This window comes from Rattus norvegicus, chromosome 2, assembly GCF_021556685.1.
Source record: "Rattus norvegicus strain SHRSP/BbbUtx chromosome 2, alternate assembly SHRSP_T2T, whole genome shotgun sequence".
In the NCBI taxonomy this organism is placed as follows: Eukaryota; Metazoa; Chordata; class Mammalia; order Rodentia; family Muridae; genus Rattus; species Rattus norvegicus.
In genome coordinates this window covers 33,308,179-33,334,063 of record NC_141535.1, presented here as the reverse complement: position 1 = coordinate 33,334,063, position 25,885 = coordinate 33,308,179, and the positions used below count along the sequence as shown (strand labels likewise).

Sequence of the window (25,885 nt, the reverse complement as noted above, 5' to 3'; positions counted from 1 at the left end):
GGTGTGGGTGCTGGGAGCTGAACCCAGGTCCTGTGCAAGAGCAGCAGTTGTTCTTAATCACCGAGCTTTTTGTCCAGCAATATGCTCTTTTTTTTAAAAAAAAAAAAAATGAAAACTATTGTACAAAAACAGGACTTTATTTTGGGAAATCAGTTTCTAATTATAGCAGGTTTTACTTTGAGAAATAAATGTACACAACAGCACATTCTGATTCACCCTTACGTTACCTGGTGTGTGAGCAAGGAATGTTCTTATTCTTTGTAGAAGTTCCTTCTTTACATGCTCAGGTACCAGGGCTCTCTGCCTTTCGGAGTGATTTTAGTCAATAGTAATGTGTGTTTTAGTCCTTTTCTTAAATTACCTTTTTATAGTGTATCATTAACTGATCCTTCCAGCCGCACTAAATTTAGATTTCTATTAACTTTTTTTTTTTTTGGTTCTTTTTTTGGTTCTTTTTTTCGGAGCTGGGGACCGAACCCAGGGCCTTGCGCTTCCTAGGTAAGCGCTCTACCACTGAGCTAAATCCCCAGCCCCAGATGTCTATTAACTTTTGGTTAGTCTGCTGTCATCCGAGTATCTTTGTTCATCTTGTTAACCACTATCACCGTGGGCAAGGGCCATCCTTCCCTAGTGACTAAATGACCCTTGCACTGACTACCCTTACCTACCACGCTCTTCCCAAAAAATATTCTTTAAAAAAAAAAAAAAAAAAAGCACAAGCATGCACACACATGAACACAACACACACACACACACACACACACACACACACACACACACACACACACACATACGGTTAAGTGACCAGAGTCCAACTGCTGGATGTTTCTCTCAGGATTCATATTCATTGAGTCTAGACTCATTGGTTCTTTTTTAAATTGTTTTTTTTAATTAATTATTTTATGCATGTACACTGTTGATCTCTCCAGACACACCAGAAGAGGGAATCAGATCTCATTACAGATGGTTGTGAGCCACCATGTGGTTGCTGGGAATTGAACTCAGGACCTCTGGAACAGCAGTCAGTGCTCTTAACCACTGAGCCATCTCTCCAGCCCTTAAATTGTTTTTTAATTAAAAAACAATTTTTTATTATAAAAAAGTTCTGCAAATAACCCTTCCCCCCCCCCAAAAAAAAAAAAAAAAAAAAACTAGGCCCAAAGACTGTACCACTCAGTGATTCTTTACAATTTAAATAGTTAGTTAGAACAGAAGCTATAGACAGTTTCTATCCTTTCACACTTTGAATTTATTTCCTGCTCGCAGTCCTTCCTCATCCTCTAATACTTAGGCTTTCTTCTCCCTATGCTGTATGTTGTACTGTCTGTCCCACACAGACATTTGTTTATAAGTACACATATATTATTGGCTATGTTCTGCAGGTGAAGAACATGCACCTTTTTCTAAGGTTGTGTGGCCTGATTTAATATTGTACATTTTAAGTCCATCCATTTTTCTGCAAATGTTGGAATCACTTTGTTTTTTTGGGGGTGTGTGTATTGGGGTTGGCTGTCCTGGAACTCCTATAGACTGGGCTGGCCTTGAACTTAAGAGATCTGCCTGCCTCTGCCTCCTGAGTGCTAGGATTAAAGGCACGCACTACCATTGCCTATCATAATTATATTTTTCTTTAGAGCTAACTAGTACTCCATTTTTATTTGTTTATCACATTTTCATTATCCATTTATATGTCTGTAGCAGTGAGGTCGATTCTAATTCTTTGCTGTGGTGAATAAAGCAATAGTAAATGTGGGGAATGTCTCCAGTAAATGTGAAGAGTAAAATAATGGAATCATACAGTAGTTCTAATTTTTAATCTTTTTTTCAAGACAGGGTTTCTCTGGCTCTTTACAAACTTCTTCAGCTCTGTACACCAGGCTGGCCTTGAACTCACAGAGATCTGCCTGCCTCTGCTTCCTGAGTGCAGGGATTAAAGGTGTGTACTACCATACCAGGCTTCTAGTTTTAAATTTTTGAGGACTATCCGAACTCATTTCTACAGTGGCTGTATTAATTTGCATTCTTACCAACAGTGAATAAGGGTTTCATTCTGTCCATATCATTTTCAGGATTTGTTAGATTTATTGATGGTAGCCCTCCCAGGGTTAGATAGTATCCTGATGGCTAGGAACATTGAACACTGTTAGAAAAATATTTACGGCTATGTGGGATAGCCACCAGAGCACTGCTCGGACATGGGTTTAAGTCTTTATTATCTAGCTGCATACAAATGTCAGTGTAGCACTGAGCCCTTTTCAGGATGATCTTTTAATTGCAAAAATCATGTTGTGGATTGACATACTTCAGTTAATGCACTACCATTGCCTATCATAATTACATTTTTCTGTAATTATGAAGCAGAGTTGAAGAAACTAAATAGTGTTATTTTGAGGCTTTCCCAGTACTGTATGGACTTTGATGGATGAGGCCTTTATTTTAGTTTTGGCAGATGGTGCTGTCTTTTTTTTTTTTTTAATTTTTTTTCATTTTTAAAATATTTATTTATTTATTTTATTTATTTATTTATTTATTTTTGGAGCTGAGTATTTATTTTATTTATATATGTACACTGTAGCTGTCTTCAGACACCAGAAGAGGGCATCAGATCTCATTACAGATGGTTGTGAGCCACCATGTGGTTGCTGGGATTTGAACTCAGGACCTCGGGAAGAGCAGTCGGTGCTCTTAACCACTGAGCCATCTCTCCAGCCCCCGGTGCTGTCTTAAGTACTGAGTTTATGACCCAAACGGCACTTATATCATGGAGTCAGTTGTGCTGAGCTCTTAAGGCCTATTAAGGTCTGGGCCCTTGTTACAGTGGCTACTTTTCTCGTCTTTGTTTTTGTATTTTAAGTTGCCCTTTCAGTTCATTTGCCAGTTTGTTGACCGACAGTTTTTATTTCCTTGGTATTTTCTGCAATTCTTTGTGAATTCCAGAAATTTGCCCATTGTATAAAGTGTAGCTCGTAAAAGTTTCTCCCATTCTGTGGATTGCCATTTTGCTGTACTGATTGTTTCCTTTGCTGAACATCTTCGTGTGGAACTAGTTTCTTTTGCAGGTAAACTGGTAACTGCTGTTGTTTTTCCTTGGCAACAGAGGTGTTAGTAACTTACAAGTTATGCTTCTAGCACAGTTAGAATGTTTCCTTTTGAAAAGAGCCGGTCTGTGATGACACACACCTTAAATCCCAGCCCTTGGGAGGCAGAGGCAAGTGAACCTCTGTGAGTTCTAGGACAGCCTGGTCTACAGAGTGAGTTCCAGGACAGTCAAGGCTATAGAGAAATGTCTCAAAAACCAAAACTAGGGGCTGGAGGGATGGCTTAGAGGTTGAGATCACTGACTGCTCTTCCAGAGGTTCTGAGTTCAGTTCCCAACAACCACATGGTGGCTTATAACCATCTGTAATGGGATCTAGTGCCCCTTTTTGGTGTGTCTGAAGACAGCAACAATATACTCACATAAAGTAAATAAATAAACCTTAAAACAAAACAAAAACCCCAAACCAACCAACCAAACAAGCAAAAAACAGTCACCAGAATGTATTATTAGAGACTGTGATTGCTAGTTTTTTAATTTTAATTTTTCCTTATTCCTTTTATATCTCTGACCCAAGTTTCCTCTCCTTTCTCTCCTCCCAGGCCCTCCCCCATGTTCCCTCTGCCCCATCCCAATCCATACCAACTCCATTTATATTCAGAACAGGACAGGATTCCCATGTATATATCAACCAAACATGGCATTTCAAGTTGCAGTAAGACTAGGTACCTCCAATTGTCACCTAGCTGAAATCTAGCATCACCTCAGGAGAGAGCCTCAGTTGAGGAATTAACTAGATTAGGTTGCCTTGTGGTCAGGTAGAGATGTGGAATCGTCGGAGCTGTTCTCTGGCATGGAGTTCTGAATGAGCTAGATGATCATACGCAGCAGGCCAGCAGGCAGCATGGGTGCCTTTATTTCTCTCTGCCCCTGACCATGGGTGTGGTATGACTGGCTGTCTCACGCTTAGCTTACTGCCTAGTGACTTCCTTGCTGTTAAGGACTAGAATCTTAACTAAATTCTTCCCCCCTTTATTTTGCCTTCTGTTGGAACATCTTATCACAACAACAGAAATGAAATCAGAACAAAGACTTAATTAAACTCATTGTCTGAGAGAAGGGATAGTCTCAGTTTTGGATTTCATTTCCATGTTTGATAAGGTTAAGATGAATATTGTTTGTTTGAAAAGGAATTTATTTTTTCGCAGTCATTGAGAAAAATATTAGTCTTGTTTAAAGATTAGAGAAGTGGAAGCTGGGTGTGTTTCTTAGCATAAGAGTGCATGTTTAGTGTGTGTAAGAGCCTAGTGCCCATCCCTAGCACTGAAGAGACAGACAGAGACAGAGACAGAGAGAGACACACACACAGAGAAACACCCAGAGGAGACACAGGGAAAGAGACAGAGAGAATGGTAATAAAACTTGGGTCTTTAATTTCCTATTTCTTTTTTGTAACTTCACAACATATTGATTTGGTGTCCTTTCACTAAATGTGCACTTTCTTGGGGGAAGGGGTCAACTATTAGGGACCAGAGCCTTACTTATGTCAAATGTGCACATTCCACTTCCTTTCCTCTAGTGCTGTAGTTTAAACACAGACTCCTGTGTGCTAGACAAGCACTGTATCCTGAGTTAGCCCTAAGCCCTTCATATTCTTGTTATTCAGTCTGACAATTTTCATGTTTTAATTAAAGCATAGTAAATTAGTCCATTTATACTTAATATGTAAATTAAATTAATATGAGGTACAATAAATATATTTAGTACCCTTATATTCAAGTGTTTGTATAACCACTGATACTTGGGGTGTCAAAATATGCACAGTTGTGGTATTGGTTTAAACCATTGCATCTTCTGAATTTTATTTTAAAACTTTCTAAATTTTTCCTGACTAGTTAGAAACTTGTATGTTGCTTTTATTCTTTTAGTGGATGTATTAGTCAGGGTTCTTTAGAGTCCCAGAAATTATAGGTAGTCTCTATATAGTAAGGGAATTTGTTGATGACTTACAGTCTGTAGTCCAACTCCCCAACAATGGTCAGCAGCAGCTATGAATGGAAGTTCAAGGGTCTATACATTGTTCAGTCCCATAAGGTAAGCAGGAGAAGAAGACAGAATCTTAGTAGGTCTCCAGCAGCAGGTGTGTCCCAGATTAAAGGTGCGTACTACCACACCTGGATCTGGGGCTTGGTTTGTCCCAGATGACCTTGAACTCAGAGATCTGTTTGCCTAAGTCTCATGGGATTCATAGCCACTATGCCTCAAGATCTCCATGCCAAGATTCAGGTCAGAAACTTGTAACTCTGAGCCTCAAGATTAGGATCACAGGTGAGCCTTCCAATTCTGGATTGTAATCCATTACAGATATAGTCAAGTTGACAAACCAGGAATGGCCACTACAGTGGAATTTCTAAACATGAGTTCCCTAGAAAATAGCATAAGACAAAGATAAAGTATTGCTACTTTATTTGAGAGATGCCAATCTGGGGACCGATGGTGAGGAAGAACAGGGAAAATGCTAGGGAAATACTGTGTGGTATAATACAGTGTGTTAGCATGGTGGTCAGGCTTCATGACAAGCTGTGAGTAGATGTAGGCGCCTCCCAGCAAGAGTGCCTGCTTGGAGTGTACAGTTATAAAAAGGGCCACAAAGGAATACCTCTGAGAGAGAGGGAGAGAAAAAGTAATTGTCTGTCTGTCTGCCTGCCTGTCTGCCTGCCTGCCTATTGTGTGTGGAGGTGGAGGTGGTGCATGCTTGCCTTCCCTTGCATGTTGGAGGTCAGAAAACAACTAACAGTTGTTTACAGCTAACGGTTCTCAGCCTCCACCATGTGGTTCAAGGGGTGGAACTCAGGTTGTCAGGTTTGGTAGCAAGCTGCTTTATCTGCTGAGCCATGTGCCGATGAGAGCTATCACACCCCGTTGTTTGTGATGCTGGGAATGAGACCCAAGAGTGTGTTCTCGTGAGGTAAGCACTCTCTCATGTGACCTACATGCCTGGTTCTCGTTTTAATAGTGTGGCATTGTATACAGCTCTGAAAAAGGTGCAGTGACAATTCAGGACAGGTAGGCTTGGTGACTTCAGTTTGGACTCCTGCCAGCCAAGGAAGCTGAGCAAGGGCAGCCGTGCTGGAGTAGAAGGTAAGCATCAACTCTGGAAAGAAAGGATTCAAGGGGATCTGAGAAGGCATCAGGAGTTTGCTTTCTGATCATCATAACCTAAGTTGAACCTAAAGTTATGTTCCTTACTCCTCCCTCAGACAATAAAAGGATCAAAATAACCTTAATTCATTTGACTCCCTCCTCAAATATAATTGTTATCTATTTCATTTTTCTTCTGTCTCACAAGACATTAATATGTCTTAATCACTTACTGTTTATTAAGATGCAATATATTTACCACTTTCTTCTATTCCTTCTTTCAGGTTCATTTAAGATTTCTCTTTTTACTTTAATCTTAGTAACATTCAATATATATATACTATATATTTGAGTGAGTAAAAATAATCAAAAGAAATACTGGGAACTAGTAGAAATCATTAAGTCCAAATACAAGATCAACAGAGTTATAGATCTTGAAGTAGATTGATTGATAAAAATGAGACCAAATTACTAACATCCAGAGTAAGACGAGGGCTGATGAAATGGCATAGAGGCAAGTGCCACTAGGCCCAGTGACCTGAGTTCAGTCTGGGGCTCACAAGGCAGGAGGGAAGTGATTGCTGCAAGTTGTCCTCTGGCATCCACACGTGCTGTAGGAAAAAGGTAAATAAAAGATGACCTAGGTAAGATGGTGAACTGCAATTACAGCACTTGGGAAGCCGAGACAAGAGTGTTACCTCAAGTTCAAGGTCATTGAGTTAAGGTAAGATCTTGTGCCAACAAACACAAAACAAAACAGGAAATGAGAGATACAATTCTATAATTTTACATATTTATTCCCCAGAGAAATATTCATCTCCTAAGACACTATAGTGATTCATGCCTTTAATTCTAGCACTTGGGGGGCAGAGGCAGGCCTGATCTACATAGTTCCAGCACAGCCAGGGTTATGTAGAAAGACTGAAAAAAAGAAAGCATTTCCTCATTTTCCTAGTTCCCATCTCTTTTTCCTAGTTCTCAGGTTCTGGCACAATCCTTTTTAGTTGTGTAAATTCTTTGACCTCAGCATCCCTTTCCCATTATTTTAAAGAGACACAGTACAGGCTGGGCGTGATGGCACACTTCTTTAGTCCTAACAGTAGGGAGGCAGAGGCAGGGACAGTGGATCTCTTAGTTTGAGGCCAGCCTGGTCTATATAACAAGTCTTAAGACAACTAGAACTACTACATACAAGATCTGTTTCAAGATAGGGAAAACAACAGGGAAGGAGAGTCAGTTTTCCTTAAGAGTATGGAGTGTGGCCACTGTTAGGCTGGCCACATTCCATTGGATGCCATCAAGAATATATGGGGAGTACAAATTAGACTTGATGAATTTTTTTTAAGATTTATTTATTTTATTCTGTGAGTACACTGAAGCTGTCTTCAAACACAACAGAGGAGGGCATCAGATTCCATTACAGATGGTTGTGAGCCACCATGTGGTTGTTGGGAATTGAATTGAGGACCTCTGGAAGAGCAGCCAGTACTCTTATCTGCTGAGCCATCTCTCCAGCCCAGTGAATTATTTGAAAAAAAAAAAAAGAAAAAGAAAAGGCCACAAAGTTGAGGGCTAAGGGTGTCAGAATGGATCTGGGAGGAGTATGTGGAGAATATGCCCAGATTGCATTGTATGAAAATTTCAAAGAATTAATGTTTTTCAGAGACAAAGCATTCGTGGAAACAAAAATAAGCAGGGCTTAAGCTATTCACAAAAAAGAACAGTTATCATTTTACAGGATTATGACACAACTTCCTTATTATACCCATGTTCAGGTCCATCTTTGTAATGGTTAGAAAGATCATACCATGAAGCAGCTTCCTGAATGCGGAGAAAGAAGGGCGCTACCAGTCATTTGGGAAATATGTTAGTGGAATCTCCAGACCATCAGTAAGTTACAGAGTTTAGGAGAAAGATAGGACGTTTGAGTTCCTAGGCCTATATGAGGAAACCAAGGGGCACAGGGATAGTTCACCTTCTGGGGAGTACTCTTAATAGTTCTTGTGGGTTCAGATCTGCACGACAGAGGATTCATTTGGGTAAGTCTTCTCTGGGGAGGGGTTATTACTAGATGGACTATGGACTCCGTTTACCTGTGTAAATTGCTGGTTGAGTCACTCCTCACAGCAAGGTCCTAGAAACAATACACCTCATTTGTCATTTATAAATTTACTCAACAGACCTTACACATCAAGAGTTGAAGCATTAGGGATACACATAATGAAAAGAAGACAGTGTAAGTGACGACGGGAGACCCGTAAAGGTGCTCATGTGAAAGTGCTAACAGTATGCCAAGTGTTAACAGCAATGGAAGGGAGGAGCTATGCTGACTCTGGCCCAGGTTAGTACAGTGGAAAATTCTTGAAAGTATTGGTCACATCTAAAGGAGACTTGTTTCCAAGAAGCTGATACCTGCTTGTGTCTTTTTGAATTTTATTCATAGGCATTTGCTCAAAAATTAAGAGTAAAGTGTTTAAAATGAGGAAAACTATGGGTTAGCTCCAGGCTGTTCCTTTCCACATCCCCCTGCCCTATTCTGGGAATGTAGTTCCTCTATTGCTATACATTTTACAAACTGATTTATCTGATGAGTCAGGGTCTCCATATATTGCCCAGATTGCTCTGTAACTCCTGGATATAAGTAATTGCCTTGCCTTGTTCTGAGTAGCTGGGGTTATATATATATTTACCACTGAGCTTGACCTGGTAATCTTAATCAATCCCCCTCTCCCTCTCTCTGCTTCTCCCTCCCTCCCTCTCACTCCCCCCCCTCTCAGGGACTTTTATTGGCTTGGCAATCATTAATGAGGTTAGAATGGCTGAACAGTGATTCTAGTAATTCTCCTGGCTTCCCCAAACTAGGATTTTGGCTGTATGCATCACACACAGTGTTTTTATGTGGGTTTTAGGACATGAACTGAGGTCCTCATGTACACACACACACACACACACACACACACACACACACACACACGATGTTCAAATGAAGTCACACTAAAAATGTAAATATCTGACAAAGTACTGATATATTTTAAATATAGGAAAATTATTGTCTCAATAATAAAAAGGTAAACTAATTTTAAAGTGAGTAAAATGGGTCTGGTAGTCCTGGATGTGGCGCATTACTGGTATAGGATGGCTGTGCAGGTAAGTTAGCTGCAGCAATGGAGGTACCCCCTTCACTGAAGCAGGAGTTCTTACCCCTTCCTTCTCTGCTTCCCTTTAGTGCACCACGATTGATCAGCTAGCTGAAAACAAACTGCTGAATTGAAGATGTTTTTTCTTTATTGGATGAAGATGGAGATGGCTATGGGAACATGACAGCAAAGGAATTTGGCCCTCCCATATGGTCACTGGCAATACTCAAATCAAATTTCAGGATATGACCAATGAACTGGTCACCATTGACATACCAGAATTTTTACTTTGATGGAAAGAAAAAATAAAAGAAAACAAAAAAGGTGGAAGAAGAGGAGGAAGAGGAGGAGGAGGAGAAAGAAGAAGAAAGAAGAAAGGCTGTACCATACATGTTTTCTGCTTCAGTTCTTGCCTCTATGCTTTGAGTTCTTGCCTTGGTGCCCCTCAGTGATTGACTGTTAGGTGTGAGCCAAAAGAACTCTGCTTTTCCTGAGCTAGTTATAGTTAGGTTTTTATCATAGGAACAGAAAACAAACTAGGGCAGTGTGCATTTGAAAATGTTTTCATCTTGAAAGTGGTGTCAAAAAACATTAAAACTTGAGGTGAGACAGGGTCTCTGGCTAGGGATCATACAATTCAGGATGGAACTAGGGCTCTGGCTCCATTGGTTTATTTTAGGACTTTAGCGATCCCAGAGTTTACCTCAGTTCCTGGTCTTTGGCTCCAGTGGTCCCAGAGATCACCTTGGGATCTGGCCTTTGATCTGAGCATTTACCTTAGGACTCAAATTTTGTCTACAGTGGTCTCAGAGTCTATCTTAGAAAAGTACCTGCAGCTCCAGGGATCCCAGATGTCAGTACAACAAATGTTTTGGTTTTAGTAATTCCTAAGTTTATCTTCAAGCCAGAAATTTGGCTATAGCAGCTCTAGAGTTCACCACGAGATAGGAATTTTGGCTATAGAGGTCTCAGCATTGACCATTGTGCAAAGGCTTTGGCTCTAAAGCTCTTAGAGATCACACAAGACTGAAGTTCTGACTCTTCTTCCCAGTCAGAATTCAGGGTGAAACTGGCATTTTGCCTCTAGCCCCTAGCAGATTCACAGAGTTCAGCATGCCACTGGGGTTTTTATTCCATGTGGCCACTTTGGTAATAAGTGTGTGGTGATCCTGTCGTTACCCTGTCTCATCTAGGTCACCTCAGTAAAGCCAGTTTGGAGTCAACACCAAGCTTTACCAGTCTCCATAGCTGAGATTTGTGAAGACTCCCAGAAAAAGACACCTAGAGAGTTGGAAGAGACTCGAAAACTCTAAGTCCAATCAACACATACACAAAACACAAAAAGAAAAATAAAAAATGGCAAAATGACCCATCACATCACTCATTCCAAACTTTTATAATGGAAGCTAAAGTCAGTGAGATAAATGACATGTCTGAGAAAGAATTCATGATCATAAAGAAGTCTCAAGGAGATAGATGAGTTAAGAACATCTATCCAAAATTTACACAAGGGAGTCTCTAGGGAGAATGAAAATTTAATAAATTGGAGAAGAAAGTCCAAAATATAAAGAGAAAACTTAGCAAAGGAATCAAAACATTAAAAATCAAATAGAAATACTAAAAGTGAAAGAAATGCCAATTAAAAACCACATCAGGAAGTATCACCAACAGACAAGACCGTGCAGAAGAGCAAACAAGGAATGAGAATACAAAGAGGAGACAGCTGTACAAACAGACATATATAAGGAGAGAATTAAGCATGAACAATATTTCCATGAAGTCTGAGATTCATTTAGGAGGGCATGGTGTAGAAGGAGCAGAGATAAACTCAAAATGAATAGATAATGTTTAATGAAATTATAATAGAAGTGTCTGAAACCCAGAGAAAGAAGTAGACATCCAAACACAACAGGCATTCAGAATACTGAGTCAATATGGCTAGTGAAGAAACTCCCCTCACTTCATAGTCAAGATGTCAGAAATACAAAGTAAGGAAACACTATTAGCATGGAATGAGGAATACATCAACTCATCTTACCAAAGCAAGGATGTCTGCACCCAGAAGAGCATGAACTGTTAACTCTGAAGCTCTGAGAACAAGTAACCCTGAACCAAGAGTGATCTATCCAGAAAAGTTAACCTTCACGACTGATGAAGAATAAGAGTTTTAAGGACATACAAATGGATGCTATTTATGACAGTCAAACCAACATTGCAGGATGTTAAAGCAATACTACAGAGCACTGGTTCTCAGCCTTCCTGGTGTGGGACCTTTTAATATAGTTCCTCATGTTGTGGTGACCAACAACCATAAAATTATTTTATTGCTATTTCATGACTGTAACTTTGCTACTGAATTATGTAAACATTTGATATGCAGGGGGGTATCAGATATGTGGCCCCTATGAAAGGGTCATTCAGCCACCAAAGAGGTTATGAGCCACTGGTTGAGAACTGCTACTACAGAGGAAGAAGAAGAAAGACAGTTTCTATGACAGCACATGAAAGTATATGCTCTATGAAAGAAACAGATTAACAGAAACAGCATGGGAAAGAATCAAACATGTCCAACATAGCAAAACAAGTTCCCAAAACTAATAAGGGAGAAAAAAAGAGACAGCTGTAATCGAGCAAACTAAAACGTTACTAACAAATTCAGAGGAAATAGCAAACTCTTTTCAATAATAACTTTACATGAAAATGGACAATCAATGCTGGCACATACCTTTAATCCCAGCATTAAAGAGGAAAAGCAGGTGGGTTTCTGTAAGTTCTGGTCAACAGAGTGAGTTCTAGAACTGGCAGGGCTACACAGAAAACATGGTCTCAAAAAACAAAACAAACAAAACAAAAAAAAAAAGGAAAATACAGGAAACAAAACAGAACCATGTCCAATTATAATTGCTGGAATTTAAAAATGCTATCATAATCCAGGACTGGTGATACTGGCCTGCTAGACCATAATGCCACCATCATTTGGGTGGTGGAGGCAAGAGGATCAGAAGTTCAAGAAAAGCCTGAGCTCTGTAGCCAGCGCAAGGCCAGTTAGGTTAACAGTGTGAGACCATGTCTCAAAAACAAACAACAATAGTTATCTGATAATATATACATCAGAAACTGAATGCGATGGTGCACACTATATAATGTCAGCTACTCAAGAATCTGAGATAGGAGGATGGCCATTTTGAGGTCTGCATTGGGTACATAACTAATGCAAAGCCACTGTGAGAAATACAGGGATGGAGGGGAGATGGAGGAGGAGGAGAAGGAGGAGGAACAATATAATATAGTAGGGATGTAGCTCAGTGGTGGAGCACTTACCTGGCACACATAGGGTTTGAGTTCAATCCTGGTAGCAAACCTACCCACCCCCACACAAAATCAAGGTAAACCCAGAAATTAGCACAATACTGAGAATATATGAGGAGAAAGAAGATAAATTATCATTTTCCCCTAGAATGAGGATACTAGAGGAAAAGAGTAAAAACAGGAATAACATGAGAAATAAATTATAGAAAATTATTTCTCAGGGTTGATGAAAGAGCCAAGTGTATATGAATTGAAAAGGGCCATTGGAATATAGTGTAATATATATGTGTATGTGTGTGTGTATGTGTGTATATATATATACATATGTATATATAATTTATAATATTAGGAATGAAAGAAAGATTCTTAAAAAAAGCACCATACAGATATAATAGTGGTAGCCAATACTTGTAATCCTTATACTTAAGATCAGAGGGTTGTTATGAGTAGGGCCCAACCTGGGCTACATCATAATATTAGGCCAGACTAGGCTATAATGTGAGACTGTTAAAAAACCAACACCCACCCCCAAACCCTAACCAAACAGAAAGAAACCTCAGAAGGTATCACTCTCAAAGGCATAGACTTTCAGTAGCAAATACTTATTAAATATATCCTTGTACTGCTTGGGTGCTTTTTTTTATCTTTTAATTTTAATTTTTATTTATTTTTTTGGTCAGGTTGACATAAGTTAGATCTATCTGAAAGAAGGAAACTCAGGAGAAGATGCCTCCATCAGATTGGTATTTATGAGTTTATGATTGATATGGGAGGACCCAGTAATCCAACCCCTGGGCAGGTTGTCTTGGGTTGTATAACAAAGCAGACTAAGCAAGCCATGGAGAGCAAGCCTGTAAGCAGCACTCTTCCATGGTCTTTGCTTCAATTTCTGCCTCCAGTTTCCTGCCTTGACTTCCTGCACTTGCTTCCATTGATTATAGACTGTAACCTGTGAACTGAAATAAAATCCCTCCACTCCATACCATGCTTTGGGTCATGGTGTTTATCAGAGGAACAAAGAGTAAACTACATCTGGTATAGCACTTTCCTCCAACATTAAACTAACCCAGACTAGCAGGTCTTTCTTCAGTGACAGAGTCCTAAGAAGGAGGACCAGGTGATGAAAAAATGAAGACCATAAATAATATCAGAATCAGGAGGTCTTACACAAGTTGAGGCTCATGGAAACTTATTAAGTAGTACAGTATCAGGCCAGACGTTGTGGCATACCCTTTAATTCAAGCACTTGAGAGGCAGAGGCAGTCGGATCTTTGAGATCCAGGCCAGTCTGGTTTACTTAATGAGTTCCAGGAAAGCCAGGGCTATACAGAGATCCTGTCTCAGAACACCACCACCACCACTGCCACCAAAACAAACCAAAGAAGTACAGCATCTCACATATAGTTTATAAGTGAAATGGGACAAAGCAGAAAATAATCATACAATGGGATGAAGTCGACAGGAAAGTAATAAAATGTTAGACAAAGGGAACACAGGATATTTCAAATGCAACACAGACCTACCACAAAGCATCCTTGGCAATGACAATGCCAGTGTCTCTTTGGAAATGCCAAGTTCCCAGGAACTGAATCCTTTACAATTTTAAGGCCTTGGCTCTGCCCCCAGCCTGAATCTTGTCCAATCTGCAAAGACACAGAAGCCAATTTCCTTTGTCTTTTCATCAGGGCCTCTGGGAAATCATCCAGGCTTTCAACAAAAACCTTTCATCTGGAGAGAAGCTCTTTAAGATACAGGGTGTTTGAAAGGAGGCAAAACATTCCATCCTGCAGGAAGAATTGTTAAGTTCAAAAAGTAAACAACTCAAATGCTTCAGGAAGTTCCTGAAACTGACTAGATTCTCTAGGCCTCTCCCTCACTACACATATAAAAGCAGTAAAAACTACCTAATGCACTCTCAAACAAGCTGAGATGAGTTAAACTGACTTGAAGTGGCTCAGACAAATTGAACTACTTAGAAGGTACACTTTCCAGCATGCTGAACTGCCTGCAGGTAGTATGGTATGCTCTCGGTCCTCTAGTTCTAGCGAACTGTCATCTGTGCTGGAATGACTTTTAGTGATTCAACTCCTGAGTCATTTCTGTTCCCATAAATAACTCCTCACCCATCTTCCTGTAAAGTACCACAGTAAAACTCACTGGGTCAAATCAAGTTAGGATTTTTAAGCTTTATTTTTCATTATGTGTATGTGTGTAGTCAGTTTGTGGGTTTGTACAATTGCCCATGGAGGCCAGGGATGTTGAATACCCTGGAGCCGGAGTTACAGGTAATTGTGAGCTGCCTGGTGTGGGAGCTGGAAATTGAATTTCCATCCTCTGCAAGAACAACTCTCCAAGAGCAGTGAGTAGTCATTCTTAACCACTGAACCATCTCTCCAGCCCAAGATCTTTTTCTTATTTTTTTTTAAATACAGGATTTCACTGTATAGCTCTGGCTTGTGGGGATTAAAGGTGGGAACCACCCTTCTGATCCCAAGTAGGACTTTGGTGGTATTCTTTGGTTGATTCCCTATTAGGGGTGAATAGATGCTTGTTTGTGTCTCCCCAAAAATACTGTCACAAAACTTAGGAAAATCCTAAACTGTTCAAACTCAAATACATTTTCTGGGACTTATATCTTCTGGGGTCCTGACTACCCATGTTAATATAATAGAGTCTTAACTAGTAACTTACTTAGCTGTGAAATTTGAATTTTAGTTCCTCAAATACTCTCTTGGTTTCTCGTTGAAGGGCTTCTTTGAGAGCCTATGCTAAAAAAATAATCAACTGGGGAGATAGGCATCCCCAGGATTTACCTAGTTGAAGGAGAGATCTGACCTCTACCACATACCTCCACCATGTGACATGTGTAAACCTCACCACAAGCATAAACACAACACAACATCTTTTTTTAAATAAGAGAAAGTTGAGCCTAAGAGGAGGAGGAAAACTGTGTGTGTGTGTGTGTGTGTGTGTGTGTGTGTGTGTGTGTGTGTGTGTGTATATATGTGTGTGTGTATATATATATATATATATATATATATATATATATATATATATATATATATATATGAAGTTCCTAGAGAATACTGGTACTTGATTATTGTCAAATGATTGTATAAATAGCCCTTACAGGCAGCTCATGTGTTTGGATACTTGTTGTCCAACTTCCAGTGCTGTTTGAGCAGTTGGTGGAACCTTTAAGAGGCAGAGCCTCATCAAGGAAGTGAGTACTTAGATATAGCCTCATGGGTATTTATAGCCTGGCCCAACTTCTTCCTTTCTTTTCCTCACTGAGGATGCAATGTGACCAGTAGGCTCTGCTCCTTCTACCACAGCTTCCTGCCACGACGGAACTCATCCCTTCAAATTGTAAGTCAGAACAACCCTTTTTCTTGGTATTAAGTTGCTTTTGTCAGGGTATCTTACCCCAGCAAAAGAAACAGCAGCTTGTGTTAAGAAACATGAAGTAATCAAAGCTGCCAGGTCATGGCCAGTTCCTTCTAGAAAAGGGTAGAACAGGAAGCTACAGTTGGGCCATGGTGTCTTTTGATTAAGAGCATGACTTTTGTCATCTTTAAGGAGACTTTAAGGGGAAGACATCACAAGACCACCAAAAATAACTAGTCAAAGAGTTGAGCAGCCCTGTTCCTGTTGTGCTTCATCCTGGGGGATTTAATACACTAGCGACAAAGAGTTGTCTTGAAAAAATATTATTAGTATTGTTAAATGTGATCATTTCTACATGATTGTCAGATGTGTCTTTAAATCAAAAGGTATACTTTACTTTAAAGGTCTTCAGTTTGCACAGAATTCCAACACTCAGGAGAATGAGGCAAGATGGTGTCAACACTGAGGTCATTTTGGGCTTATAGCAGGACCATGTCCCTAAAGCAAAATAAAAACAAATGGAACAAGTTTCATTTCAGTACGCTGTAATTTTTGTAGAGATATGGGTAGAAGACAAATTGCACACTGGATGAAAAAGATCAAGGTAGAGTGTTTAAGACATGATATTAAGAGGATCTGTTCCACTCTAGCTACAGGTATGCACTGAATACTCCTGTGGGGTAATTGAAATGCTGAAAAGGCAGACAAGGAACTGAGGATTGGTCATATGCAGAAAGTGAGGTTCATAAGGTTCCCTTTGGTTTAAGTAATGATTTACTTTTCAGAAGTTCTCTAAGTGGATGACCTCTAATGTGAGCCAGATGTTGCGGAATAGAGAGAGGTTGTTGTAGACTGCCTTGGTCCTTTGCTCCAAATTTTGTTGGATGATGACCTAAAGAACAATGTCATCCTTTAGGAAGGAAACAATGAGGATGAAAAGATTTCAGGTCTAGTAAACTAGATGTACATGTTCAGGGGAATGATTGGAAATGACATCCCAAAAGGAGGAAATAAATGGAATTACTTCTGAAATTTCAAATGATAAGATAATTAATGCCAATAGGGTCAGTTCCACCAACTCCTCAAAGCGTGAAAGCACCAGAGCAAATCTCTAATTTATTATAGCCTTGTCTTCTGATGACACAAAGGCAGAACTTGCAGTTTCTTTAAAGCAATTCTTATGGTTGCGCATGGTGGAAAGCACCCATTATCCCAGCGGTCAGGAAGTGGAGGCAGAAGTATTGTGGATGACATGGTCAGTTTCTGCCTCAAATGTACACATCAAAGAAACAATCAGAAACTCAACTAGGTAGTTCTTCTCTTAGTGCCATGCCTGGTGCTATCACATTTGAAGTGTACTAAGAAACCTCTTTTCTTTCTAAATTGAGTAACTGAGCACTGAATGTGATGTGTTGAAGCCCTTGGGTGTGCAGAGAGGACCCAAGGGCATTTGTAATGGTCTGAGTAAAATAGTCTGAAGGTAGTGAGGAAACTTTACTGGTGTGACAAGTCCATGGTACATAATGTATTGTCATAAATAAGCCTGATAGTGAGAAGTGAAGGGAATGAAATGTTAATTTGTGTGTATGAAAATGCACTTAGAGATTTTAGAGGGAAAAACTTCCACACTTGAACATTAATATGTGTACCACTCTCATTGATAAAACTCTAAAACATTATAATCAGATTAAATGCCTGATAAGTATGATTGGATAAATAAAGTATGACATATACAGAAATAAAACTTTAACAAGGGAGTGCTAAGTACAGATACGTGTCATGTGGTGTATGAATCATGCAAACGTTATGCTAAGTGGATGTAACCAAATAGAAGGGCTATATATTACAGTCTAGTTTTGTGAAATCTCCAGAATATGTAAATTTAACAAGGTGGAGTAAATCAATCGCTCTGTACTCTCTGACTGAGGATGTGATATGACCTGCTACCTTGAGATTCTGGCACTGTGATTTTCATGCCATGATGACTATATCCTACAAGTGTTGTCTCCTGCCTGGAGAGTTTACATTCTGTGATGGGGAAGAGTTAAAAGTCAGGCCAGTCTGGCCAGCTAAGGCTTCTCTGAGATATAACCTGTAAAGAATCTTTCTCTTTCCTTTTTGTAAAAAAAGATTTATTTGTTTTATGTATGTGAGTAAACTAGCTGCCTTCAGTCATTACAGATGGTTGTGAGCACCACGAGGTCCCAATTGAACTCAGGACCTCTGGAAGAGCAGCAGTGCTAACTACTAACCCATCTCTCCAGTCCCCAGGATCTTTTTCTCAGGATAGTTCTTGTTAAAAATACTGCTTTACGGGGGCTGGAGAGATGGCTCAGAGGTTAAGAGCACTGACTGCTCTTCCAGAGGTCCTGAGTTCAAATCCCAGCAACCACATGGTGGCTCACAACCATCTGTAATGGGATCTGATGCCGTCTTCTGGTGTGTCTGAAGACAGCTACAGTGTACTCATATACATAAAATAAATAATTCTTAAAAAATACTGTTTTACTTATTATTTGAGAGTCTCAAGTATCTTTCTTTTTAAATAAAAAAGACATATCTTTTCATGATACATATAATATATCTTTTAAAATGTTTTCAAAAACGTATTGACTGCATATGTTCTTTGTGTGCTAAAATCTTTTAGCTATTTTATTTACAAAGCCTTTAAAATTTATTTTATATATTTTATATAATTCAATATATTCTTTGAGATTTCATACATGCATATAATATATCTTAGTCACACACCTCCCTTAGCTCTGTTCACACATCCCATATAGGTCCTTTCCCATATTTATGCCCCTCCCTTTCTTTTTTCATAATCAATTGAATTGAACTATTGCTGTCTGTCTGGGTATGGGGCCATCCTCTGTGTCATAGGGACCTATGACTGGCTACACCCCTGGAGGAAAACACCTGCCTCTCTTCCATAGTATCCTTTTTTTTTTTTTTTTTTTTTGGTTCTTTTTTTCGGAGCTGGGGACCGAACCCAGGGCTTTGCGCTTCCTAGGTAAGCGCTCTACCACTGAGCTAAATCCCCAGCCCCTTCCATAGTATCCTTGAACTGCCAATAAGTTATTCAATTGGGATGGGACCTTATGAGCCCTTCCCCTGTCTATGCTAGAATGCCGATTGCCCTAAGGTTATGAGGTTTGTGCAACTAACCACAGCTGCTATTGGGTTCATGAGTTCAAAGTCCACACCATATCTAGAAAACCACCTTTTACAGCATTCTTCCTCATTCTCGCTCTTATTTTTTTTTCTGCCCTCTGATCCATGATGTTTCCTAAGCCTCATGGAGTGAGGTTGATATAGATGTCTCATTTGGGGCTGAGCATTCAAGAGTTACTTGTTCTGAACACTTTGACCAAGTAGGAATCCATACATTGACCTCTGCCCACTGCAGAAGGAACTTCTTTGACCACGACTGAGAGCTACAGTAATCTATGGGAATAAACACTAATATTCAGACAGAAGTTTGACAACATGACCATAGAGCAAAACATTAGTAATAGTTTGCTGCTCTGGTTGGCTTTGGAGGTCAGCTTGACACTGATTATAATTATCTAAGATGACAATCTCAATTGAGGAAATTCAAGGATCATGTTGCTCTGTAGAGATGCCTGTGGGATATTATCGATTGTTAATTAGTGTAGCAGGGCCGAGCCCGTTGCGGGCAGTTCCATCCCTAAGTGGGTGGCCATTAGTTATATAAGCAGGCTAGCTGAGTGTTAGCTGGTCTGTAGCAGTCTTCATAGCCAATGCTGTACTTCTTTGACTGTGAAGGGAGTTTCCTGGTTGGAGGTAATGCTGTGTGGAATAACAGGTAGACCTGTCTTCAGGTTCCTGCCTTGACTGACTTTAGTGATGGACTATGACCTGGACTTGTAAGCTAAAGGAAATCTTTTCTTTTCTGAGTATTTTTTGACTTTTGGTCATAGTATTTATCACAACTTCATCTGAAGAAAAGTAATTAGAGCAGTTGCCCCATATGGACTATGACCTCCCAGCTATGGACATTTAAAAAAAAAACATATGTTTACACAGGATGTTGCTCTGCAGCCATGGGTGTCTTGGAACTTTCAATGTAGACTACCCTTACCTAAAACTCACAGAAATCTCCTGCTTCTGCCTTCTGTGTGCTGGGATTAACTCCTTGTGTCACCATACCCAGTTTAACCAAAGGATTTTAGCCTGGTTTACAGTAGCAGGCATGAATTTCTCCCATGTGGAACAGCCCTCAAGTTTAATCAGAAAGTCATTCCCTCATGCCTCTATGTCACCACTGCGTCTCTCACTAGAAACATTTAGAACTACTTAAGCCTACTTAAGTATTTAATTTAAAACAATAGACCAACTTTCCCAATGCTGTGAAACTTTAATACAGTTTCTCATGGTGTTGTGAACCCCAACTATAAATTACGTTTGCTATAACTTTACAACTGTAGATTTGCTACTATATGAATTTTAATATAAATATCAGTGTTTTTGATGGACTTACACAACCCCTGTGAAAGGGTCATTTGATCCTACATGTTGAGAACCACTGATCTATAGGGTAATGTCAAGAGATTCAGACTTCATTGAAGAAATAGTCTATTGTATAGCCAAGATGAATTATTTAAAAATCTCTTACTGTCTGTGATAAAAATTGATGATACAGGAAGTTAATTATAGATGATAGTGGATCTAATGGATTAAAACCTTCTGATTGTTTCATCCTCAATTGAGGGGTTTTTAAGAATGCATTGAGTTTGATTGGCCAGATGGCTCAGCAAGTAAAGGTCCAAGTCTGTAAGTCTGATAACCTGCGTATGATCCCTGGGATACACTTGGTAGAAAGAGAGACCTGACTCACAAAAGCTTTCTTCTGACTTTAAGACAGTTGCCATGCATGTGTATGCTCTCTCTCTCTCTCTCTCTCTCTCTCTCTCTCTCTCTCTCAATGTAGTAAAGAGAATGCATCAATTATCTAGCATTTGGGAGACTGAGGCAGGAGCATAACCATAAGTCCAAGGCTAACCAAGACTACATAGCTGTCCTGGAACTTGATTTGTAGCCAAGGATGGCCTTGCACTCAGAAGTCCGCTTGCCTCTGCTCTTGAGTGATGGGACTGAGGGTGATTGCCACCACACCTTGCTGTTCCAGAGGATATTTCAATCCTCTTGCCTAGTGTTGCAAACTGTTGATGGGAAGGTTCAATTTGATTCAACTGAGAAGCACTGTTCCATTGCATGAATGAAGTAACTCAGAGTTCCAGTGGATCAGGTCACCACTAGGAGGGGTGCATTAGCTGAAGAAAACAAGACTTAGCAAGTGGTAAAAATCTTAGGATTTGGGTTACTCTTAAAAGCCCAACTTATAGAATTAATTTACTGGATGCCAGGTGAAGATAAAATGGATCAAAAAACTGGCTCGTTTCCTTGATTCCTGGAGAAATCACGTATTATGCTTGATATTTTTTGCATACCTGTGTTTTCAAAGTCACTGGGGTTGGATTGGCTGAGTGTTTGTAGAGGAGTTAAATTTATGTGTGGCTTTGAACGATGGCACACTCTTGGAGAGCTTTACGTAGCCACTGCCCACTGGGTTCTGGTGGAACCACATAGCCTGTTTCAGCTACTTGTGGCCACTACTGGAGCCTCTCCTCACAGCTCATGCCTGTCACCCCAGATGGCCACTGGGATGCTGGGCTAGGAAGCCATGGAGACGCCTTTTCCCTTGGGAAATCAGGTCTTGGTTTGTAAGCAGACTTTACTTCCTGTTCCAGAGAGACACAATGTTCTGATAAGTGAAATCTCATTGCAGGAAACCACCTGAGGAAGAAGCAGGAGCCTGACTGAACTGAAGGTAAAACGACCTCAGGTGATCATTAGCCAGAGCCAATGCCTAACAGACATCAGAATCCTTAGCCGGATGTCTGTGGTTGGCTGGGCAATCTTATTTCAGGAATAAGGAAATTAAACTTGGGGAAAGGTTTTGTTTGTAGCATGTTGAACCCATCTTTGTAAAGAGAAAAGTGGCAGTGGCATTAATGCGCTACCACAGGGGAGTAGCCATTGAGAAGTGTTAATAAATTAAACCACAACAGTAGCCAAACAAACACAACAACATACAAGAAACCCGAAAGCAGTGTGGGTAAAAGATTGTCCTGCAAGCCTGAAGTCAATCCCTGGATTCCACTGTAGAGGTAGGAAAATGCCAGCTTCCGAAAGTTATTCCTTGACCTCCACAGGACCACTGTGGCATGCATGTGCCCACACTCACAAGTCACAAATACTCTATCATACAACACGTTAAGGGGAAACCAAGGCTTTCTTCTTTGGCTTCTAAGTCTGGTTATTAAAAAAAGTTTAGAGGACCAGAAGTAAGCACAAGGATCATTTTATTAGAGTTTTAGAGGAAAAAAAAACCAATGAGGCAGGCAAGGTGTAAATCATGCAGCTGCCTGAAGGAGAGAAATGGAGAAGAGGAGAGAAGTCATGCTTTTTAGTTAGGACCAAGAACACAGACAAATTCAGCAATAGAGTTCAACAAGCAGCAGCATATGCGTTGGGAGTGGGGATCTTTGGAGTAATGGGAAGTCTAAAGTGTCAAGAACCCACGCTTAGGCTTGTTCACTATCCAAAAAATAAATAGAAAGAAACACACACACACACACACACACACACACACACACACACAATGGGTATTTTGTCTGCATATATGTCTGTGCAACCGAGTGCATGTCTGGTGCCCATGGGGTCCAGAAGAGGGCGCTAGATCTCCTGAAACTGGAGTTACAGGTCATTGTGAGCTGGCACATGGGTGCTGGAAATGGAACCCAGGTCCTCTGGAAGAACATCCAGTGTTTGTAGTCATCAAGCCCCCAAAGCTACAGATTTTGAGTCAGAACTTTGAAAATTGGACAGCCTTAGCAGTGCCGCCTGATGGAAGTTCTCTAAGTACCAACACAGTCCTTTGTGGGGATAATTATCCTGCTCATCTTCTTAGCACATCTTCTGGTGAGTCAGACTCCCTGTGGAGCGGTCTCTTGGCTGGGTGATTGACAAGTCTCTTGGATTAGCTCTTAAAGGAGGAGGCAGTAATAAGCATTGTTCTAATCTTTGCAACAGGTCAGAAGGTCTATAAGGGCAGGGAAATGCAAAAGGGAGAACTTAGATTAGGGGGTTAAAAAATACCGTTTACCCAAGCCCTCGCTGCAGTTCTTTCTCTGGCAGCTAAACAATATATAAGGAGAAGTAAGAAAATAGAAACTATTTATTCATGAAAGGAACCCAGAGTCTGCTGTCTCTGCCTACTATTACTTAACTTTCTAGGTCCCTGTAATGCCCATGGCTGTGCTTGCTGGGGTAGCTCGGTGGTGGGGCCCTGGGCTCAATCCTTTACACCCATCCTGGACCATTGACAGAACTAAGGGCTTGGTTAAAGCAAGCCTGTTAGCCCAAATAGAGAACCCGGGCTCAGTCTCTAACATCCAGTACACTGCAGATATATATCTGTTAATGGGACAATGAAACTTTTAACTAAGAGAAGAATAGTTCATAAAGTATATCGTACAGCACCTATAACAGTAATTATGTCCCCAAGTCAGAAGAATAGCCAATAAAGTTCAGAGATTAACAAGAGAAGAGGCAGCTGTTGAAGACTGAAAACCCTTCCTGGCCTGGGCTTCACTCAACCAAAGGAGCGTGGTAAAGAAGTGCTAGCTTTGCAAGAGCCCTGGCAGAGGCAGACGCTGGACAGATGCTGTGTGAAATATCATGCAGAGCTGTCCCTTCCTCACTTAGGCTTGGGTCATGATCCAAGTCTGGCACCATTCTTAACTAATCAGAATCTTTCCTTTATTAAACTGTCTACTTGCCTGTCAGTATCCATGCGCTGCACACAACCTATTTAAAGAGGTCTAAAGACTTGGAAACTCCGGTGGCTGCCTGACAGACTCAAATCCCTGCCTGCATGTGGAGTAGGCCATCTGGAGTTTGTAATTGAGGGTGCAGTGAAACCTCTGAACTGGACCACTCCGTGGGTAGGAAAAAGAAGTTTATTTGAAAAGTTAATCTGTTTGATGATCTCATGGAGGTCCGAGAATAGTGTAGCAGGAAAAGACTTGCCAATCTTATGGGGACAGGGAGCAGAGGTGTGGGTAGGAACAGGCTGGGAGTTGCACGCTGTTTGGGTTAGTAGGAATAGATGTCCTTGTCCCAGGCAGTTGTAGTGAGTTTCCTGGGAAACAGTACTCTGTCTTGGAGATTTCTGGGGAATGCAGAGTTTAAGTTTCCTCAATAACCTTGTGTTTACCTGGCCAGAGTTCTGCTTGAGTTAGGACTTTGTTACTGGTACTGCTGTTTTGGGGGGCCCACTCTGAGCACCTCTGCTTTACAGAACCGAGTAATTTTATCGAATTGTCTCTGCCAGGCGAAGGATTTGGTATATATTTTTCTTTTTCTTTTTTTTTTTTGGCATAAGAAATATGTTTTATTAAGAAATAAGTTCTATAAAGATCCATAAACAATAACAGAAAGGGAACAATATCTGAATATCGTAGAATCATGTTTGGCACATCTGTGTGAGAGAGGGTGGGTGAGACTCTGAGAATTAAGCCAGGTGCCTTCAGCTGAACCAGTTCAGTGCCTGGCACTACACAGCCTCCCTGGACACTTTCTGTCTGCATGACTATGGGGAACGGGCGTTTTGAGATCTAAAGTTAGAAAGGGGCAGAGTCAGAATCCAAGAGCTCTCAGACTTTGACTGGGAGGCTTTGCAAACAACTCCAACAGGGATGTCTTGGGATGTGGAACCAGTGGCCAGAGTAAACAGCAGAGTTAAGACCACACGAATGCTTTGCCAAACGATCAAGGCAAGGTTAGGAGGATCCTCAGACTCAGATGACAGGTGATTGCAAAGGCTAAGTCCTCTGAGCATTCTTTTTGGCTCGGGCTAATCTCACTTGTCTGCTGTCTTCCTCTTTTTCCAAAGCTTTTATGCTATCTCTACAATGGTGTCTCAAAGAGTTATCTCTTTAGAGATGTCTTGATTGCTCTTTTGCCTGTATGATGTCAACTTACATAGAACATATAATATAAAACATCTAGCAAACACCTCAAAATCTCCACATGCAAAACTGGAATCTCTATTCTAACACCTTCCACCTCAAGCCTCTCCCCTGTCTGGAGTCTCCCAGTTTAATAAATAGGATTAATGTCCATGCATTGCTCATCTTATAAGTGCAGGCAGCAACATTACTTCTTTTTCTTTACCTCCTCATACTCCAGTCTGACAGTAAGCCCAGTGAGATGTCTTCAAAATACTTCACATCAGTCCTTCCCAAGCTCATTTCATATGAAATCAATCACCCAGGGAAAAGTTTTTCAAGGCTATGCTGTGTCCTACCCTCACTGATTATGATCTAATTGAATTTTAAGATGTCTCATCTCATGTGCTTGTAGCTGTAGGCAAGTTTGAGGATCATTGACATAGCTTGAGCCACATTGCCATGCCCCTCCATCACTCCTGCTTGGATAACTGCAGTTCCTCTTAAGTGATTGCTGACACATTTTTCTTTCACTCTTTCCCTCCACCATCCATTTTCTGTACAGTTGATAAAGTGACCTATTCCAAATGTGGGTCACGGCAATCAGGAGCCACAGTCCTATGCAGAACACCCCAGGTCTTCATGATTCTATAGATGAAACTTTATTGTTTCTTTTTCACCATTTCTCTTCTATCCTTTTCCATTCCTTTTTTTTTCTTTTCTTTTTTTCGGAGCTGGGGACCGAACCCAGGGCCTTGTGCTTGCTAGGCAAGTACTCTACCACTGAGCTAAATCCCCAACCCCCCTTTTCCATTCCTGCTGTGCTATAACCACAC

The 25,885-nt window shown here is 40.5% G+C and overlaps 1 protein-coding gene and 1 long non-coding RNA gene across 4 annotated transcripts in view; both read left to right on the top strand.

Moving 5' to 3' along the window:
* Nucleotides 1-7,571: 7,571 nt before the first annotated feature.
* On the top strand, nt 7,572-11,645 carry LOC147996026 (uncharacterized). Of its 2 annotated transcripts, XR_015673813.1 has the most exons (3): nt 7,572-8,068; nt 8,359-8,519; nt 9,405-11,645. It is a non-coding gene; the product is annotated as an uncharacterized LOC147996026 (long non-coding RNA). The 2 variants fall into 2 exon arrangements; XR_015673812.1 differs by lacking the exon at nt 7,572-8,068 and having other exon boundaries at nt 8,227-8,519.
* Nucleotides 11,646-15,904: 4,259 nt separating this feature from the next.
* The window catches only part of Naip5 (NLR family, apoptosis inhibitory protein 5), a 51,548-nt gene continuing 41,567 nt past the window's right edge, over nt 15,905-25,885 (top strand). For both annotated transcript variants that reach the window (XM_087617895.1, NM_001447268.1), the window contains 2 exon segments: nt 15,905-15,993; nt 21,824-21,865. The gene's annotated coding sequence lies outside the window, so the exon portion shown is untranslated.